Genomic DNA, 22,094 nt, shown 5'->3' with positions numbered 1-22,094 from the left:
TATCTTAATATGAAAATTTCATAAAATAGTGAACAAAAAAAGTACGTAGCTATTAGTTTCATATTCACAAAGAACCTAGCATTCCATACATCAACAAATATGTCAAAGAACCTAACATTCCACACATCAACAAATATGGAGACATCGCAATAAAGAAGCTCCTCAATATCGAAAGTTACAAAAGGAAAACTTACTTCCAATTAAAACATAATACAAATGTGTAATGCACTCTTGGAATTTAATATCCCTTGTAACCCAATTTACTTTGAATCCGAACACAATGCAAAGTTTCTCTTACAAATCAATTTACCTCCAATTCTTCCAACTATGGACATTGAATGACTCTTATAAATGAATATACAATGCAAAAGGGCTGGTAGACCAACCCACTATGAGCATCAGTTTACCTTTTCAAATAAATTCACTTCCAATTAAAACACAATACAAATGGGCAATGCACTCTGGGTATTGAATTTCCCTTATAAACCAACATTCAATACATAAAAAATTATGGAGATAGAGTAATAAAGAAGCTCCTCAAGATGGAAATTTACAAAAGGAAGACTTAGATCCATCTGATATCAACTCAATAAGACAACAAACTAAATCTGACCAAAACCAAAACAATTTCCAAAATGAATCAAAATCCAGATTTCTCCACAAACTAGATGCCACAAAGGAATGAAACAACAATACACAAGTACATTCATTCCAACCCAAGACTATTTCAACTGTACATTCATTCCAACCCAAACATTAAGTGCAATTACATCTTTTAATTGTAACTGAATTGGAAAGTGAATTTCATAGATTAATGTAGTGACTTCATTTAAAGTATCTGTCTAAGAAGTTCGAACGTGAAACCTTTGAATTTGAAATCTCTGCATATTATCATAGACTCTTTTCCAAACAATAGATAAATTAATTAAAATACAATGAAAATGGGTTAGGCTGCCCACTATGAGCATCAAAATACCTTTATAAATCAATGTGCTTCCAATTAAAACATAATACAAATGGGTAATGCACTCTCGACATTGAATTTCCCTTGTAACCCAATTTACCTTGAATCCAAAAACAATGCAAAGTTTCTCTTCAAATCAATTTACCTCCAATTTTTCCAACTATGGACATTGAATGACACTTATAAATGAATATACAATGCAAAATGGGTTGGTAGACCAGATTTCTATGAGCGTCAATTTACCTTTTTAAATCAACGCACTTCCAATTAAAACACAATACAAATGGGAAATGCACTTTGGGCATTGAATTTCCTTATAAACCAACATTCAATACTTCAAAAAATATGGAGATAGAGTAATAATGAAGCTCCTCAAGATGACAATTTAAAAAAGGACAACTTAGATCCATCTGATATCAACTCAATAAGACAACAGACTAAATCTGACTAGAACCAAAACCATTTCCAAAATGACGTAAAATCCAGATTTCTCCACAAACCAGATGCCACAAAGGAATGAAACAACAATTCACAAGTACATTCATTCCAAACCAAACATCATTCAACTCTACATTCGTTCCAACCCAAACATTAAGTGAAATTACATCTTTTAACTGTAAGTGAATCGAAAAATGAATTTCACAGATTAATGCAGTCACTGCGTTTAAAGTATTTGTCTAATAAGTTTGAATGTGAAACCTATGAATGTGAAATATCTACATATTATTACAGAATCTATTCCAAACAATAGATAAATGAATTAAAACACAATGCAAATGGGCTGGACTGCCCACTATGAGCATCAAAATACCTTTATAAATAAATGTACCTCCAATTAAAACGTAATACAAATGGCTAATGCACTCTCGAAATTGAATTTCCCTTGTAATCCAATTTACTTCAAATCCAAACACAATGCAAAGTTGCTCTTACAAATCAATTTACCTCCAATTCTGCCAACTATGGACATTGAATGACTCTTATAAATGAATATACAATGCAAAAGGGTTGGTATACCAGATTTCTATGAGCATCAGTTTACCTTTTTAAATCAATGCACTTCCAATTAAAACACAATACAAATGGACAATGCACTCTGGGCATTGAATTTATCTTATAAACCAACATTAAATACATCAACAAATATGGAGACAAAGAAGTAAAGAAGTTCCCTAAGATGGAAATTTACAAAAGGAAAACTTAGATCCATCTGATAACAACTCAATAAGACAACAGACTAAATGTGACCAGAACCAAAACCATTTCAAAATGACATAAAATCCATATTTCTCCACAAACCAGATGCCACAAAGGAATGAAACAACAATAAAAAAGTACATTCATTCCAACCCAAACATATTTCAAATTTACATTTGTTCCAACCCAAATATTAAGTGAAATTAGATCTTTTAACTGTAAGTGAATCAGAAAATGAATTTCACAGATTAATGTAGTCACTGCATTTAAAGTACCTGTTTAAGAAGTTCGAATGTGAAATCTATGAATGTGAAATATCTGCATATTATCACAGACTCTATTCCAAAAAATAGATAAATGAATCAAAACACAATGCACCCATTTATCCTTTAATCATTTTGTAAACCCAAGACAATTCCTTAATTACTCTAATAGAAGAATTCTGAGAGAGGACCTTGAGTTTAAAGGATATCAACATGCCACGAAGATAAAGGGAAGAAGGAAAAAGAGAGCTTGCAACTCAAAGATGGTGACCACCCATTTAAGCATATTCTACCATAAATAGTGTTGGGCACCAAATTGGCCTATCTTTTCCCTTCATTTCCACTCCTCTTTTCATCCTTTTTGCATCCATTTGCATATATTTACTATGTAACATTATGAGGTAATTCCCCTTTATCATCTCTTGGGATATTTAATTAGTGAATTAGAGTCATGAAGGTTTCTACCTACATAAACCACTAAAACTTGTGATGACCGCTGATTATGGAGCGCAGGCGTTGACCGCGCAGTATATCACAGCAGCTGATCGACCACAACAAATCAGCATAACTGATTGCAGCTGCTGTCAACCCGTTTTTGACCATTCTTGTTCTTGCTCTCTCGGCGTTAGTGCTACAATATAGCTGATGTATATCTTTGGGAATATAGTTGCCAGGTTTTGGGGAGAATTATTCTCCTTTGTATTGTATAAAAGAAGGGTCATTCTTGTATCAAAGGGGGGAACCGTGTATGGTATTGTAACAACATTATTCAAATTAATAAGATATAAACCATTTTTGTTGATCTATCGCTCGCTATGAGTAATGCAGCCTTGATCAGAGAGCTAGGCCCGCTCTTCTGATCAGGTGGTGTGTGTTTCCTTGTGTTGTGTGTATTTTCTATTGCTATGTTATTTCTTGTCATTATTACAGATCTCTTAGATAATTGTGAATACATTTTTACGTTCTAGAGTTAAGTTTTTACTTCTGTTTCAACAATGTTTTGATTGTCAATCACGAACCCTTGGTTGAGGACAGATCGTAACCTTGCCCCTAGATATACCTTGCGTGTTGCCTTGAAAATAATACACACATGGATTGATACATTAATGTAGGAAAAGGAGTGGATAATTTGTTCATACCTGGACACCAACATTTTGGCACCATTTCCAGGGAGGCTAACGAGGTGTAAGACACGATCTGTGTTAAGCAGAGGGTCAATCTCTTATCCTAGGGAGAGAACAAGCTCTCTCACTCTGCTCTAGGTCCTGAGCGTAGGTATTTCATTTATTTTGAGCTTTTATTGTTTTCTTGTTTTAGTAGGGCCGATCTCTTGCCCTGGGAAGGGAGGAGTCCTTTGACACCCTACTCCAAGCTCAGAGCTTAGATTTTCCCTAGCATTTTTTTTATATTTCGAGAAACCCAATCTCTCGCCCTAGGGAGGGAGGGGTCCTTTGATGCCCTACTTCAGGTCTTGAAGTGTTAACGTTTTCTCGTGTGTGTGTTATTTCTTGACTGGGGTCTTGTCCCGGGGAGGAGGAGTCTTTTGACGCCCTACTTCAGGTCCTGAACCTTAGGTTCCTGCATTCTTTTCTTTTTTTCTTTCGTTAACTGCCCTCTCTTCAACGTGATCTCTTGTCCTGGGGAGGGAATGGTATTTTGATGCCCTACTCCAGGCCTTGAGCATTATGGTTTGATTTATGCTACCGCACCAACTTGTATGAATAGAGAGCCAAATAAAAGGGGTAGAGGGAGAGCCCCAAAGAAGGGAAGACAAGATCTGGGAAGGAACACCTACATCCAAATAATCATTGCAAAATCTGAGTCGGAGGAATATTCCCATGTAGCCGTTAGGCCAAGTACATGAACAAAATTAGAGGGACAATTTGTAGATCAACCAGTGCTGTTCACAGCACCCCCCATCGGTTCAATATAATAGACACTTCCAACAGCCGGAGAGACAAGCAACAGTACGCCTGCTAAAGGGACCTCGTTGCTTGTAACAAAATAAGAAGAAGTTACAAGTAAAGCATTTAGAGGAACTGTCCATCCCAGTAGGAAAGAAGGAATTGTAGAGAGGAGATCCGAAGGGTCCAGCCACTGTGATAGGGAGGAAGAGATTGTAGAAACATTTCTATCACAAAGGAATAGAGGAAGCGATATTAAGGCAACTCGAACCCCTCTGATAAAAGCCCTTCCCGCGGAGCCAACTGAAATCCCTAGTGAGTATTAGAGGATATTCATGGCACCTACCACCTCTACTATTGACTTCCCAATTGGGGATTTGGGGACTGGTGCGCCAACAAAGCCCATCCCTTTAACAACTTTACCTAGTTTCCATGGGCTTACTTCAGAAGACCTTGACATGTTTTTGTTTGAATTTGACATTGTGTGTCGAGTGTATGATTACATAATGGATGCTCAGAAATTGAAAATCTTCCCTACTACGCTAAAAGGGATAGCCCTATGGTGGTTTATGGGTCTTGGGGGAAGATGTATCACCACATGGGAGGCAATGAGAGCTGCTTTCTTGGAGAAATACCATGACTATTGTAAATCACAGGATATTAAAGAAGAGATTTTTAAATTTATACAGAAAGAGGACGAAAATATAGAAGACTGTGTGGAATGCCTTAAATACACATTGCATAGGTCATGTTACTCTGACCTAGATAAAGACATTTTGAAAATTATCCTTCTCCGGGCCTTCTGAGAAGACTCTTTGGAATTGTTGAATATAGTCGGGAAAGGAGATATATAAAAGGAGGACTTTGATACCATATGTGAGATGTGTATTCAGTGCTCAAGAGGAGTTGCAATAAATAAACAAGGGATTCAATTAAAGAAGGTATCTGGCAGAGGTGTTACAAAAGCAGAAATTGGGAACCTACTGGACAGCCTGAAGACTGATATCTTGAGTACCTTGTCTGAACAGATAGACACACTGCAGGTAAAATAGAAATAGCTAGAATTGGAAAGAACTATGGCTGTGTTTTGCTCCACATGCAGGAAGAAACACCCATAGAGGGAATGTACATTGAACTCTGTAGAGGAGTGTGCAATCTGTGAACTGAAGCATGCGACAAGTTCATGCCCATCCTTGCCAGGGCTAAAAGCGGTTTTTCAAGGGATAGGCGAAGATATGGAGCATTTGTACTTTATGGGACCTAAAAAGCCATGGCAACCTCGATCATTAATGGGAAATCAAGTTATGTTTCCGGATCCATCTCAATATTTTAGCAATTTTAATATGGGTCCCCAAACTATGCCATATCCGCCCATATGGCCCCATTACCAGTTTCCACCTTGGCAGCAATGGGCTCCTCAAGCTAGTTCAAGCTCCTTGTGGGCTCCGAACTGGTGGGGACCTTCCCCTCCTGGTCAGTTTTCCCAGTCAATTCCACAACAACAACTTCAGTTGCCCTCTAATGTGCCCCCTAGTAATCATCCTATTCGTCCTCAACTCCCTATCCAACCCAATCTGAATCCTAACAATAAAGGGGCTCAACAAGCTGACACCCTCAACTTGCCTTCATAAAACATCTCCATTGCAGAATTCTAAGAGATGAATTTACGATCTAGGCGGCCCGTCGGCCCTCAGCCCTCACCAGTTATCATTGAGCAGATTGACAGTGAGGAGAAGGAACTAGAAATGGTCGGAGAGGAACCAGACTTAGTTAACAAAAATCATATACCTCCTCAACTGTCAGCTACTCAAAAACACCAAGCTGAACCACACTATCTAGAAAGGTTGGCTGTGAGAAAAAAAACCCCTCAAACTGAGTTTGACTTGTTAGGGGAGTTACAAAATTTATTTGTCAAGATTACCCTGCTGCAAGCCATGAAGGACATACCTATATATTCGAAAACTCTTAGGGAATATTTTGCTAAGAAGCCTAAAAAGAAATCACGAGATCCGCTCACCATTCACACAATGGGGAAACTATCAGATTTCATGATGGGAAGGTCCATGCCTCTAAAGTATGGGGATCCTAGGAACCCAATTTTGACCATGCACATTAATGGGATAGAAATTCCAAATGTACTGATAGATTTGGAAGCTGCCATAAATGTCATCATTGCTGAAACCATGCATGCATTAGGACTTCATAACTTGAAACATACACCAATGGTGTTAGAATTGGCAAATCGATCTATAGTAAAACTAGTAGGGAAGTTAGGAGATATCACGATTTCAGTTGATTCATGGCACTACCTTGTGGACTTCCTAGTACTCCGAACACAATCCCCAGTTGGAGACCATCCCTTGATTCTGGGAAGACCATGGTTGGCAACCATAGATGCTTATATTGGGTGTTGGTTTGGGCATATGATCATCTCAAATGGACAAAACACTAAGAATCTAGCGTTATATCCTCCCGCAGAACCTAACCCATCTGCAAAATCAGTAGGCCACAAGAAATCTGTACACAAGAAAGAGTCTGAATCAAAAAATGAGGAGTTAAGACCAGTTCTCACTATTGGGCAGGCCCTCTAGTTGAAAGATGAAATAGAAGATGACACAATTACTACCTTTATCGATGATCCTTGTTCTATTTCAAATTTGAATCAGCAAATCCTGGAGTCCATCTTGAGCTGTGAGACTCAGGAAAGTATTGGAACAACAGATAGATTTTAGGAGCTACCTATAGCTACGCCCCGTGACAGTGGTTCCATGGAGATAGAACTGGGAAAAACCCTGAATATCAATCCAGAGCTGTCAGATTCCCAGAAAAAACTACTCTTGCATATTCTTTGGAAACACAAAGAAGCCTTCGCCTGGGACTACTCAGATATGAAGGGAATTCCTGCTAGTCTGTGCACTCATCACATATACATTAAGGAGGACCGTCGTCCTGTAAGGCAACCCCAGAGAAGAATGAACCCTGCCCTAAAAAACATTGTTAAGGAAGAGCTCCAAAAGCTACTAGACGTGGGATTTCTCTACCCCATTTCAAACAACCAATGGGTTTCCCCATTGGTAATGGTCCCTAAGAAAAACGGTAAATGGTGAATATGTGTGGACTATAAAGAATTAAACAAGGCAACTCAGAAAGACCATTTTCCATTACCATTCATTGACTAAGTCTTGGATACATTAACAGGGAAGAAGTTTTTTTTCCTTCCTGGATGGATTTAGTGGGTACAGCGAGATCCAGATAGACCGTGAAGATCAAGATAAGACCACATTTACATGCCCCTGGGGAACGTTTGCATACAGAGTCCTCCCATTTGGTCTATGTAATGCACCTACAACATTTCAGAGGGCAATTTTGGGGATCTTCTCTGATCTGATGGATGATAGTGTTGAAATCTACATGGACAATTTCGTGGCATATGGAGATTAATTTGAAGAAGCATTGGGAAAGCTAGAAAACGTTCTTGAAAGATGCAAGTAGGCACATGTCTCCTTAAGTACGGAGAAATGCCATATGATGATGAATGAAGGAATATTCTTGGGACACTTGCTTTTGGCTACAGGAATCTGAATGGATCCAGCCAAGATAAAGGTAATACAACATTTTCCAATACCTAGAACACCCACTCAGGTATGTAGCTTTATCAGTTGTGCTGGTTATTACAGGTGTTTTATAGAAAATTTTGGTAAAATAGCACATCCGCTTTTTCAATTTCTGACAAAATATGCAGACTTTGTGTGGGCAGATGACTGTGATGAAGCCTTTGTGAAGATCAAGGAACTAGTCTGTAGTGCTCCGATCGTTAGAGGACTAGACTGGGCATTACCATTCCATATTCATGCTGATGCTTCCCACGCAGTAGTTGGGGCAGCTTTGGGGCAACAGGTGGATAAGGTACCATATGCAGTTTACTATGTTAGCAAGAACTTGGCCCCTGCTGAGTTAAACTACACAGTGACTGAAAAAGAATTCCTTGATGTCATCTATGCCATCAACAAGTTCCGACACTATATCACTGGTTACCCCACCTTTATACACACGGATCATGTAGCTATTAGGTATTTGATGAATAAACTCGTTACCCCTGGTCGTATTACAAGATGGATTTTTCTACTTCAAGAATTTGATATTACCATAGTAGATAAACTAGGAAAGGACAATGCGGTTGCTGATTTTCTGTCTAGATTAGAAAACAATACCAAAGGTACACCTATCGAAGATAGCTTTCCAGATGAATATCTTTTTGCAATCTTCACTAACACTCCGTGGTATGTAGATATTTCTAACTATCTTGCTACAGGAAAGGTACCTCGTCATTTGTCATATAAGGACCAACGGAAAATTATTCATCATAGTACTCGATATTCATGGATGGTAGGATACCTCTTTCATACGGGGGTGGATCAACAGATTCAGCGCTATGTATCAGAGGGTGATATCTATGAGATATTGAAGGCTGCCCATAGTGGGCCTTGTGGAGGACATTTTGTAGATAAAAGAACAGGCCACAAGGTGCTGCAAATGGGATACTACTGGCCTTCTATCTTTCGTGATGCTAGATATTATGTCTGAAGATGTGACAGCTCTCAACGGATGGGACAACCTGGGAAATCAGATGAAATGCCATTACAGCCCCAGATAGTCTTGGAACCTTTTGAGAAATGGGCCATCGATTTTGTTGGACCCATCAACCCACCTTCCCATCAGAAGGTTCACATCCTAGTCTGTACTGATTATGTGACTAAGTGGGTGGAAGCCAGAGTGATTGCGAAAGCAACAGAACAGGTGGTGGTAGACTTTCTTTTTGAAGAGATTTTTTCCCGATATGGTACCCTGAGAGAAATTGTTTCAGATGGAGGAGCACAATTCACATCCCACATGATAGAGAGGCTTATGCAGAAATATGGGGTCAAACACAGAGTGACAACTCCTTACCATCCCCAAGCGAATGGACAGGTAGAAAGTACAAACAAAGTATTGGAGAATATCTTGAAAAAAATGGTAGCAAGTCATTGTCAGGATTGGTCACAGAAACTCCCAGAAGCTCTTTGGGTGTATAGGATGACATGGCAAAATAAAACTGGGTTTTCACCATTTGAGATAGTCTACAGGAAATCTCCCTTGTTTCTGGTTGAATTCGAGATCAGTATGCTCAGAACAGCTTTGGAAGTTGGATTAAACTTATTAGAGGCCTAGAAACACCGGTTGGAACAACTAAATAAGTTAGACGAGATTCGTTTAGTAGCGGTCCAGAGAACTACTATTGTCCAACAGCAGAGAATGAAATGGTACAACAAATTTATCAAGAATAAGGTGTTTCATACAGGGGACTAGGGATTGTTATATGACTCCCAGTTCAAATATTTTAAAAGAAATCTTCGCACTCATTGGATGGGACAGTCAGATTGGTTACAATATATGAAAATCGTACTTCCTTCCTAGTGAACAGAAACCGTCTAAAGTTATACCACCATCCAACTTCTAAAGATTCCTTCATAAAACATCTTTCTGATACATCTGGTTTGATGGTTGTTGGTGTAGAGAATGCTCCCTCTGCCTTTAAAATAATAATAATAATAATAATAATAATAATAATAATAATAATAATAATAATAATATGTTGTTACTACTTACTTGTTTGTCTTTTTGCAGGAATAAGAACTGATTATGACAAGGAGAAATGAAGAAATTTTTCAAGTAACAATCATTTCTGTTACTCCGTCGATGCTGTTACTCCACTGTCGCTGCTACTTCGCTGGTGCTATTACTCCACTGTTGTTGTTACTCCACTGGTTGCTGTTACTCCACTATTGTTGTTACTCCGCCGGTGCTGTTACTCCACTGTTGTTGTTACTTTGCCGGTGCTGTTACTCCACTGTTGCTATTACTCCATCGGTGTTGTTACTCCACTGTTGTTGTTACTCCACTATTGCTGTTACTCCGCTGGTGTTGTTACTCCACCATTGTTGTTACTCCGCCATTGCTGCTACTCCATCGGTGTTGTTACTCTGTGGTTGCTATTACTCCACTGTGCTGTTAGTTCGCCGTGCTGTTACTCCATCAATGTTGTTACTTTTTCGACGTTGTTACTCCACTATTTTCGTTGCTTTGCCAGTTATCTTTACTGCTACTCCACCACTAGGTAGGTCGCTAGGTACGCCTTCATTGACTCTTACATATTTAATTAAAATATTCCAAAGAAGAGACTAGTACGTGCCAAGGACGACCGCATCTAAGTTGGGGGGTCCCGTCATAGAGAAACGACGGCGTACCTAAAATTGTAATGATATCACATCATTACGAAATCCAATGAAAACGGAAACGAAAAACATTGTGCGATTTCGTAATCATGATTCCCACGCATTGGAATTTGAAATCGTACGCCAAGAACTTTACCGGTCATTTCCCTAGTACACTCTATTCAATTTCCATAATCATTCACCTGTACTGCCACCCCCTGTCATTAATTGTTGTGTTTTTTGAGGCGTACTAGTCATTATTATCACCCTTTCACGCCACGGCCACCATGCTAATAATATTGCCATCGTTATTTGGGTTTCTGTTACTCTCCCCCTACCAGCCGACTATACCCATCGTGTTGATCTAGTTCTTACAGCGATGGGTGGGTTGGTTGTGCGCCATGAGCCAGAGGGCACAATAATGGTCAGAAACAATCTGGAAGTATGGTAGGTCTTCGAAAATGTAGGATGGAATGTCTATTTCGACAGGTTGCAAGGATTTAACGAGGCGAATGCAATTGAATTCGCACTCAATTTAGAGGAAGAGAGCTCTTGGGTTTGAGGGATAGAAATCCCTATTATAGAAGAAACCATTGCAGAGGTCAGCCGGCTACCCCAGTAGGGGCAGAAATGGTTTTCATGAAGAACCACCCTTCTAGAGTTCCCCGAATCATTCTTGCAGGCTGGAGAAAATGTTGTTCAAAAAGGTCGAGGGTACGACTGAAATTCATTACCACACCCATGGGGTGAAGTAGCAGGTTTTGTAATGAGATACATAACCTACGAGGGGAGGTATACCACCATGTTTAAATACCATTTAAAAATATTGGCTCACCTCCAGTTCCCACAGGCAGAAGCCTTCTCATTAAATATGCCTTTCTTCCTATTAAGAAGTCTCCAACTGATGGCACACTCTGCTCGGCATTTGTGACAAGTGGCAGCATTCATTACCAACCATGGCCTGGTTTGGCTGCTAGTCATGCATGTAATCGAACGATTTCAAATCCCGTGGGAAACATTCTGAGATTCTACAAAGGAAGAAATAATGGTTGCTAGAGCTGCCAGAGAGGAAGAGCCGGAAGCAATGGAGGAAGGAGCCAGAGCAGAGGATGAATACATAGATCAAGAGGAACCAGAAGAAATGGAGATGGAACTTAAAGAGCTGGAACAGAATCAGGGGCGTGAACCAGGGAGGATAGTCAAGGTTGCTCCACAAGAACCAACCTTGACCTCGGAACCAATGGAAGAAGAAGTGCTGCAGCAAGGGGCCAATATAGAAAGGTCCACTAGCACCACGACTTAGGCTGTCCTTCAAGAATCAGCCTCGACCATAGAGCCAGTAGAGAAAATCAACAGCACTATAATAAGCGAAGAGGGACCACATCAAGCTGAGGTGGAGGAATTCATTAATATTTTGGCCGGGGTTGTCCCACAAGAACCACCCTTGACTCTAGAACCAATGGAGGAAGATGAACCAGAACGAGAAGGGCCCGAAGTTGAGAGAATTGTGGGGCCAAAAGAGAAAGAGGCTATGGATTTAATGGATGGGATCGATGTGATTATGTAAGAATCCATCTGGATCAATGCCATGATGGAAGAAACAGTGCCAACATCATCTGTTCAAGAACTGCTGGACATGGAAGGTGGTGTCCCACAAGAACCACCATCAACCTGTCCGACTTTGGAGACCATAAAGGAATTAAATGTTGGGATTGACACTGTTCCACAAGAACCAACGTCAACCTCAAAACAAGGGACCACACAAGCAGGGATTTTAACCTAGAGCGGAGACACTGCAGACAAAGGGAAGGGGCTTGAGACCACAAATGGGGCCGAGATAAATCAGGTAGTAGAATTCTTTCAATTTTCCTCTTACTTCTCCATTCCGAAAGGGGCAAGGGTGTCTCGCTTTGCCCGACATATAGAAGAGGAGGTGGCCATTCCGCCAATTTTTAAGTATGATGGGTCAAAGAAGGGACCAGCTGCCACAAGCTTATTGGCCACAGATCCCCCCTAGAGACCTCTCTCAAGAGCCCATAACAAAGGAAGAGGCAAATGTTTTTGAAATAAGGGAACCAGGAAGGGAAAGTTTGGTTGAACTGCCGATGGAGGTTCACCGAGTGAGCCCACCACATGTCGAGATAGCTTCACAATAGGGTGAGGTAGGAGACAGTAAGGGAATGGATGCTCCCCAGGAAGAGAAACCAAGCAAATAAGTCCCATCAAGTAACCCTTTGGATACTCCCTCGAGTAAATCACCACCTGTCGAACCAACTGCAGTACCAGATGAGGTGGTGGTTAAACAAGAATTGGTGGAGTTGTGTGAACAACGAAGGCTACCTATGAAGCAGAAATATCATCTTTAGTTTAAAGAAATGATGCAACTCAAAACAAAGGTTAAGAGGTTGAGGAAATAGATGCACAGTTGAATAACCAAGTGAAGAAATACAAGCGGCGGGCTAAGAACCCCAAAACCATGATGACCAAAGTAGGGACACAGGTAGATGAAGTGGCAACAACTTCTATTGCCACTCAGACAGACCCGATAGAATATTTGTTTGAAGGCCATGAGTTTTCTTTGTCGGCTGAGGTACAGACTTGGAAATCCACCACGGTGCGATATCGAAATGAACCTAAGAAATCCCAAGAGTGAGCATCCATGACTATCTTTGAATATGTAGAGCGCATTGATATAATGCGACTAAGGCATGCAAAGTAGCAATTCAAGGTGGAGTAGCTGGAAAGGCAAGTAGCAGAGTTAAAAACTGATAAAGAGTAGATGCTCCATTTAGCACAGGAAGTGATGGCATGTCACCCTCCTGCTTCCTGTTACTCTTTATCTTTTCTTGAGTGCTTTCCTTTCTTTTGTTTGGAAAGCATCCAGAAAGAAATTAGTCACGATATTGAGGACAGTGTACAGTTCCTCCGGATATTGAGAGCCCATGACGTGCCAACTCAGCACTTGATGTGTGAGATTTATATGCATGGGTATCTCTTGCGTGTTGAGAGAGAATTTAATCTGGTTCCATATGTGGGGGACATTCATTTAAGTACCCTCACCTCTTACACTTTTAATCAGATAAGTTGGCAGAAGGCTTTTGACATGTTCGAGTCAAATCAGGCCATGATGCCTTTTATGGTAAGAGGAGAACTAAAGAGATCAGTGACTATGTATAATAAGCACACTACTTTTTTGGAAATTATGGGAAATAAGGAACAGATGCTGAGGACACAAAAGTGGTGCATCGATCTCTGCATCAAAAAATTGGTCATGTTTCAAGTTAAGGCCCTGGATAGTTGTCATAAAAGGTGGATGATTACCCACATCTGTCCGGAACAGAGAACCATTTGGAGCACCAAATTTTTCACGAGAACTCAGCAGGGTGCCAAGATATGTGGTGTGCATCCAAACATGTGGGGTTCGATGGATGGGAATTCGATTCCAGTACTTTGTTCTATGGCTGCCAGCATAACGCTACACCCCAGCCTATAATGTACCAAATGATTGGTGGAAGAAAGTTCTCCTCTCAGAAGGGTTCAAGGTTTTGGGAACAAAAATGGCCGAGGAATATGATCTCGCCCAGCTTTAGGAAGCACACAGCCTATCCAACCCAAACTTGTGGATACAGTGAGCTGCACGAGGGTGTGCAGAAGGTTAGTTGGGTGTAGATGTTGGGCACCAAATTGGCCTATATTTTCCCTACATTTCCACTCCTCTTTTCATCCTTTTTGCATCCATTCACATATATTTACTGTGTAACATTATGAGGTAATTCCCCTTTATCGTCTCTTGGGATATTTAATTAATGAAGTAGAGTCATGAAGGTTTCTACCTACACAAACCACTAAAATTTGTGACGACCATAGATTATGGAGCGCAGGTGTTGATCGCACAGCATATCGCAGCAGTTCCGCGATTCACAATAGCTGATCAACCACGATGAAGCAACATAATTGATTGTAGTTTCTCTCAACCCATTTTTGACCATTCCTATTCTTGCTCTCTCAGCGCTAGTGCTGTGATATAATTGATGTATATCTTTGGGCATATAGTTGCCTGGTTTTGGGTAGAATTATTCTCCTTTGTATTGTATAAAAGACGGGTCATTCCTGTATCAAAGGGGGGAACCATGTATGGTATTGTAACAACATTATTCAGATTAATAATATATAAACCCTTTCTGCTGATCTATTTCTCACTGTGAGTAACACAACCCTAATTAGAGAGTTGGGTATGCTCTTCTGATCAGGTGCTACGTGTTTCCTTGTGTTGTGTGTATTTTCTATTGTTGTGTTATTTCTTGTCGCTGTTATAGATCTCTTAGATAACTGTGAATACCTTTTTACGTTCTATAGTTGAGTTTTTACTTCTGTTTCAGCAATGTTTTGATTGTCAATCACAAACCCTTGGTTGAGGACAGATCATAACCTTGCCCTTGCATATACCTTGCGTGTTGCCTTGAAAAGAATACACACCCTTATTGATACATTAATGTATGAAAAGGAGTGGATAATTTGTTCATACCTGGACAACAACAAATAGAAAGAAAGAAACAAAATTCACATGAAAATTTGCTAAGGGCGATTCAATTTTACAGAAGGGTTCTTATTATCACAAAATCTATTCCAAACAATAGATAAATGAATTAAAACACAATGCACCCATTTATTCTTTAATCGTTTTGTAAACCCGAGACAATTCCTTAATGGCTCTAATAGAAGAATTCTGAGAGAGGACCTTGAGTTTGAAGGATATCCACATGCCACGAAGATAAAAGGGAAAAAAGAAAAGGAAAGCCCCCAACTCAAAGTTGGTGACCACAGATTTAAGCACATTCTACCATAAATAAAAAGAAAGAAACATAATGCACATGCAACTTTTCCAAGAGCGATTCAATTTTACAAAAGGGTTCTTATTATCATAGACTCTATTCCAAACAATAGATAAATGAATTAAAACACAATGCACCCATTTATCCTTTAATCATTTTTTAAACTTGAGACAATTCCTTAATGGATCTAACAGAAGAATTATGAGAGAGGACCTTGAGTTTAAAGGATATCAGCATGCCATGAAGATAAAGGAAAAAAAACAAAAGAGAGCCCCCAACTCAAAGCTGGTGACCACCCAGTTAAGCACATTCTACCATAAATAGAAAGAAAGAAACATAATGCACATGCAAATTTTCCAAGAGCGATTCAATTTTACAAAAGGGCTCTTATTATCACAAATTATACTCCAAACAATAGATAAATGAATTAAAACACAATGCACCCATTTATCCTTTAATCATTGTCGTAAACCTGAGATAATTCTTAATGGTTCTAATAAAAGAATTCTAAGAGAGGACCTTGAGTTTAAAGGATATCACCATGCCACAAAGATAAAGGGAAAAAGCCAAAAGAGAGCCCGCAACTCAAATCTGGTGACCACTTTGTTCAGCCAATTTAATGTCTTAAATTGCTAACATAAATTATCGACTAGGGTTAGTAAACTGATGAAGTGTGGTGCACAATATGTGCTTACTTAACCTTATTTCTTACTTCATTGAGTATGTTTTTATGTTGTTTTGGGGTTTTGTTTCTTATGCCTAAGGAAATTAATCTAAGAAATGAAAGTTATGCTTCTAGATGAAATCTTTAAATGTTAATGGACAAAATCTAATGAATTTAAATGAAAGAAAACATGATCTAGGAAAGCATAAAGAAAGCATGTAAAATAAAACATGTAAAAACTTGCAATGACTGTGTAATCTAATGTTTTAAGCAATCAATTTCGGAAGGGTTACCTTCTTGAAATGTTGAACATGAGATGACACAATAGATAAGAAATTTAATCTAAAAAGCATGATAAAATCATGAGAGAGGAAACTAAATCACAGTTTGTTCTAAATTCCTTAAGCAATCAATTTTGGAAGAACTACCTTCTTGAAATGATCTACATAAGATTAAACAGTGAATGTAAAATTTAATCCTAAGAAAGCATTGTAAAAACATGTAAAGGAAAACTAAGATAACTGTATGCTCTAATGCTTCAAAAACAATCCAATTTTGGAAATGAGAAAATTCTTTTCTTGAGATGCTTTGATTAGCATAAGATTACAGAGTAATTAAGAAAGTAATAAATCTTAATCTATGAAAGCAAATAAATATTAATCTATTAAAAACAAATAAATCTTCATCTATGAAAACGAATAAATCTTAATCTATGAAAACAAATAAATCTCACGCATTGTAGATGGCCAATCCAAAAGTATGAGTATGGAAAGTTGAGAAGCTCCAAATGCAAGTCTTCTTCTTTATTCAAAACATGAGCAATTCCCCAACCTTACACATAACAATGATAGGAGAAAACTTCCCCTATTTATACAAAAATATGAGAAGCTATCTCATTAATGAGAGTCCATGAATATCTCCCTATATCTCTATAGTTACAATCAAAATAAGAAATGATAAGGCACATGTCTTCATAGAGTTTGAATACAAATAGGAAATGGACACATATCCTTATGATCCCATGATCTTCTCCACTCAAATTCGAATTTGGTATTGGGAGGCCACATAAGGGTCTTTTAGAAGCTTCCTTTTGACCTACACATGTCAACAATCTCATCCCACTTGTTAGGTATAAGCATATGCACATTATTTTCTAATTTTTAACCATAAATTCATTTAAAAATGCTAAGAATTAATAAAGTTTGGAAAAACATAAATGTGACAAAATAATGATAATGGTAAGGTAAATGTAATGAAATAGAAGTGGAGTGAAAGTGACAATATGGAAATATAAGTGAAAATGTAATGGAAGTGAATGACAATTTCAAGGCCCAAAACACCTATTTAAGCACATTCTACCATAAATAGAAAGAAAGAAACAGAATGCACATGCAAATTTTCCAAGAGTGATTTGATTTTACAAGAGGGTTCTTATTATCACAAACTCTATTCCAAACAATGGATAAATGAATTAAAACATGATGCAAATCGAACCCGAGAAACGAGAAATGACTGTTGCTCAAGAACATAGTCTGGAATTTGCTACAGTTAGAAAGCTCTGGAGGGATTTGTCTTGAGAGCGAGTTGTATCTCATGTTGAGAGACATAATGCTCCTCAACTCTCCTAACTCAGGCACCAATTTACCCTCCAAGCCATAGATAAAAATATTAAATGCCCTCATTGTAATTCCATTTCCATGGCAGAAAACACCCATCCATGAACAAGGGGAGGGTAAGCGGAGGGTAACAGAGCAAGATGAATCAACAAAAATCATAAGAAAATGCAAAAAACATATGAGAAGAGCTAATTTCCCAGCAAATTCAAGTGTTCAAAAATACAATAGTGCAGCAAGAGTAAAAGGAACAAAAATCCCAACAACAAGTTGAGGTGTTGAAAAACATAGTGGTTGGTATGATTTAGAATCATATCAGATAGATGCAGAAGCCACCACTGTGTCCAAACGTCCCCACAGAACTTGCCATACCTACAACCAAAACTTGTAAAACATGAAAAAATTAGCAGATGGCAAAAACATACAAACAAATTACAGGTAATTTTAAAAAAAACCCATGTATTTAGAAATTTTGCCTTCATGGACCTCGAACTGGTTAGGATTTCGCACTGACTCCTTCCCAAAAAATAGGCCTTGAGAATGAAACAATGGCCAAGGTATCTGTAAACCCTCGGCGGTGCAAAATGAACAACAACAATGACATTTGTAAACCCCTAATGATGCAGAGCGTTTAACAACAATAGCAGAGTTAAACCCCCCTCTAAACGAGTAAAGCAACAAAACCCTAAACTCTGAACAACAATGGTAGGCACAATCAAACAACCACATCATAAACCCTAAACTGCTAATGAGACAGAGCAAGAAACCTTGCTGGGTGAGAAGCTCAAGAATGGTTGACGAGGCACACATATAATGGAGCCATCCACATCGCCCACACACCGGACCAGAACAAAACAACACAGGGTAGAGAAGACATTAGAGAAAACAGCTGGAATGAAACCCTAAACTATGATGTATGTGGTAAGTTAAATTCCCCCACCCACCAAAACACGTCGCAGGCTCCAATCGGCATGTGTCATACATCGTTGGAAGGGGTCCATGTCGAGAAAACTAAGGCGAAGGGGAGGGCACATAGGTAATGGTGTCCCTCCCCTATTGGAAATTATGTGCTTGGAATAGGAATGCATGAACATACCCGGTTGGGTGGTTGAAATCGACTGCAAGAACTGGAAGCAACAACAAAAGAAATTGGAATGTGCAACAATATGCTGGTAGAGTACTTTAGGAGTAGGGCCATTGTGGAACATTGGTACCCAATAGTTTCCATTGATTTCCATGAGAATGTTATGACCAGTATGATGGTTTTGAGGAAGGGATATGCCTTGGTTTTTTCATCTTCCGATGTGAGGAAGTCTTGCCGAGGGATGGACTGCCCTGATGGGGGTGCTAGCAAAACTTGGAAGGTGAGTGACTGCACGGAAGGGATTGAACGAATTACCCGAGAGACTGTGTAGTAGAGAAGGGAAGGCCAGGGATGGATTTGTTTTGGTCATTAGAATTTCTCGATGGAATCATATGCACATTGGGAGTGCGCCTTGGAACATTGAGTCAGTAAGTGTTTACTGAGAGGACAAGTAGCATAGGATTATAATGCTAGACACTCGATGCAGATTTGACTTTATAGTGGATTCTAGACTTCTTGGGAAGGAGGTGAATCTTGGTATTACATCGAGGGTGGAGGTATGATCCTTTGGATTCCCTTGTTGATTGATACGAGCATCATATCCTTTTATTTTTTGGTTTATAAAATGTGCATATGTGTATATGTGGTAATTGTAAATACCATAATGAGTTGTGTTATAAAGCTCTAGTATGCAGTATGGTTGTTATTTGGTCATGTTGTCATGATATTTTGCTTTTGATCGAGTCATTCATTAGAAATAATGCAACAAACTATGTTATAAAGCTCCATGGGAAGTATGTGATGAGCCTCATAAATGGGTAATTATATGGGCTCATTTTACCTCCTAACCTAGTCAAATCAACCATTCCCTTAGCTTATTGCATGATTTTCTGATTATATTTATGCTTATAGAGTGAGTTGAGTTAGTTATGATGCCATGAGGTCTAATATGTGTTTAATGTAGATTATTGATGATTTATGTGGTCAAAGTCAAGGATCCAATGGAAAAATGGAAGCAATAACTCGAAGTGGACAAACGAGAGGACTTATAGGAGGGAATTACCCTCATTTATTACTCCTCACATTGAACTTCCCTTCATTCAGCTCGAAGTACAAGCAGCCAAGTCATGCATTAGCAGCCAGCCGAGCAAAGTGGAGGATAATTGATGTTTATCTCGAGTTTTGGGATCCAAGCCTCCCTAATTTTGAGGAAGCTATTGGGAGCTTCATTTGTATAAATAGAGAGGCCTAGGGCCTCATTAGGGAGTTGGTCAAATTTTTGTTGAATTTTTGCTGCAATTTTGCCTATGTAAACTCTGCTCAACTTCGAGCTTATTATTTTGACAGTTCATGTAATCTTGCTATTGTTTTGGAAATAAAGATGGAATCCTTTTTGAGTTAGCACTGAGTTAACTCAGAGGGATAAAGCTCTTTGGTTAGAGCCCAATCCAAGTAGCCAAGCTCCTCTTTACTTGTATTTATATGTTTCATTTCAGTTTGTAGATTAGGTTACTGTTAGATGCATTCCTTTTATGGTTAAGAATAGGTTGCTTTTGATGATTCAGTAGTTTGCTTCCATTTATGCTTTCTATAGTAGGTTAAGTAGTGATAAAGAAAAGATTCAAAAGGCTAGTAGCAGTGCCTTGGCCTCTCTTCCTCCCTTTGGGACAATGATTTGAGGCAAAGACCCTCTTGTTGCCCCAAAAACACAGATTTTTGTCCTTCATAGGACTTCTAGTGTTTGTAGCCTTCTAGTTGGTTCATAGTCTAGTTTTCTTTGCCTCAAAACTTCTTCATCATCCTCATTTCCTTATTTGCAACAGTCTTCTTTCATGCAATGGTTATCAACATTTTCTTCCATAGATCATAGTTTACTTTGATGCAAAAACTTTGTTTTTTTAGATGCACTTATTTCCTTGCTTTCTTAATCTCATTGGTTGACTGTCAGTTGTTAATGTAGCAGATATATTCTAGTAGTAGTACAGCCTATCATCCACTCCATCCTCCATCTAATCCATGCCCTACAGGTCGCCCAAGTCTCCCCTCAATTCTGCCTTAGTTTCCTGCATTTTCCATAGACTTTCCTCTCTCTCCTTGAGCAAATCCAATCATCTTTCTCTCTCCTAATGATTCTTGGTAGACCCTAGGTGCCCTAATACTTGATTCCAACCTTCATCTGCCTTCTCCACCCACTATCACTCCCTCAAAACAGTGAAAACTGCTCTCAGCCTCCTCATGTAAGCCTCCTGTAGAACGTTGTTTTTCCTCCTGTAGATTTTCCTGTAGGCTTTCTTTTGAAGGTCGAGTTTGGGAAAAGCCTCCAGAAGGCCACCTGAGACCTCCTAAGAGCCATCCACACCATCCTACATCCTCTCAAGTCCCAAAACCTCCCTCCATCACCATCTATTCACTGCCACATCCACAAACAAATAAATTACATGCATGACAAATTCACATAAAAATACATAAAAATCCAAAAAGATGTTTTTTGCTCATTTACTTTCAGGAATAGCTTAGGTAGATGTTGTTTACTTCCTTGAGTATATAATGGAATTCTTTTCATGGTTTTCATAGTGCTTTCTGCAAAAGTAGGATTAGTGGTTAACTAGGATTTCCTTGGTTTGCTTTACATTTCAGTCTTCCTTTCTGCAAGTAGAATAGCATCGGTAGAGTGATCTCTTTTTCCTTCCATCACATATAAAGCTTCTTCTGGAATCCATAGAAGTTGGCTTGAGCTCCTAGTTATCTTGCGCTGGCTGACCAAGTGACAACCTGCAGTAAGAAGTAGTACTTTTGCATACAGCACCATCACTTCCAAGTTTGTTATGAACTACCAGGTTGATAAGAGTAAAGTAGGCAGCCCAGGAGTTGCAACATTATTGCTGCAATACTAGTGCTCACCAATATGTTTTGTTTTCAATAGTCTTGTTGGTATAGGTGTGGTTGAATACCGAGAACGATATCCTCCAAGGGGGAGGGTTATGTAACAACCTTGGTAAAAATTCCATGTAAAAATATATAAGACCATGGTTGATGGGACACATATTCCAACCTGAATGGTGGGAAAGACATCCTAGTGTGGGTGTTCATTTGGTTTTTTTAGGGCTAAAGATTTGGAAATGAAAAATGGCATTTTTGGCACATTTATTTATGAAAATAATGGAAATTAGGAGAAAAGGAAGTTGAAAGGTCACATGTTGCATGTGAGGAGGAAATTGAAAAAAATGATGGGAAATTAAGAAAATAGAGGCCTCATTCATAAAAAGGCTTATGAGGATCAGTTGGCAAGCTTGACCAATTTAGTTTATTTCAACAAAAGTAG

Source organism: Pinus tabuliformis, chromosome 7 (genome assembly GCF_031772625.1).
Source record: "Pinus tabuliformis cultivar Carrire ecotype Pingquan chromosome 7, CPIR1, whole genome shotgun sequence".
Lineage (NCBI taxonomy): Eukaryota > Viridiplantae > Streptophyta > Pinopsida > Pinales > Pinaceae > Pinus > Pinus tabuliformis.
The sequence above is the reverse complement of the archived record's forward strand: the minus strand, read 5'-3'. Positions refer to the sequence as shown.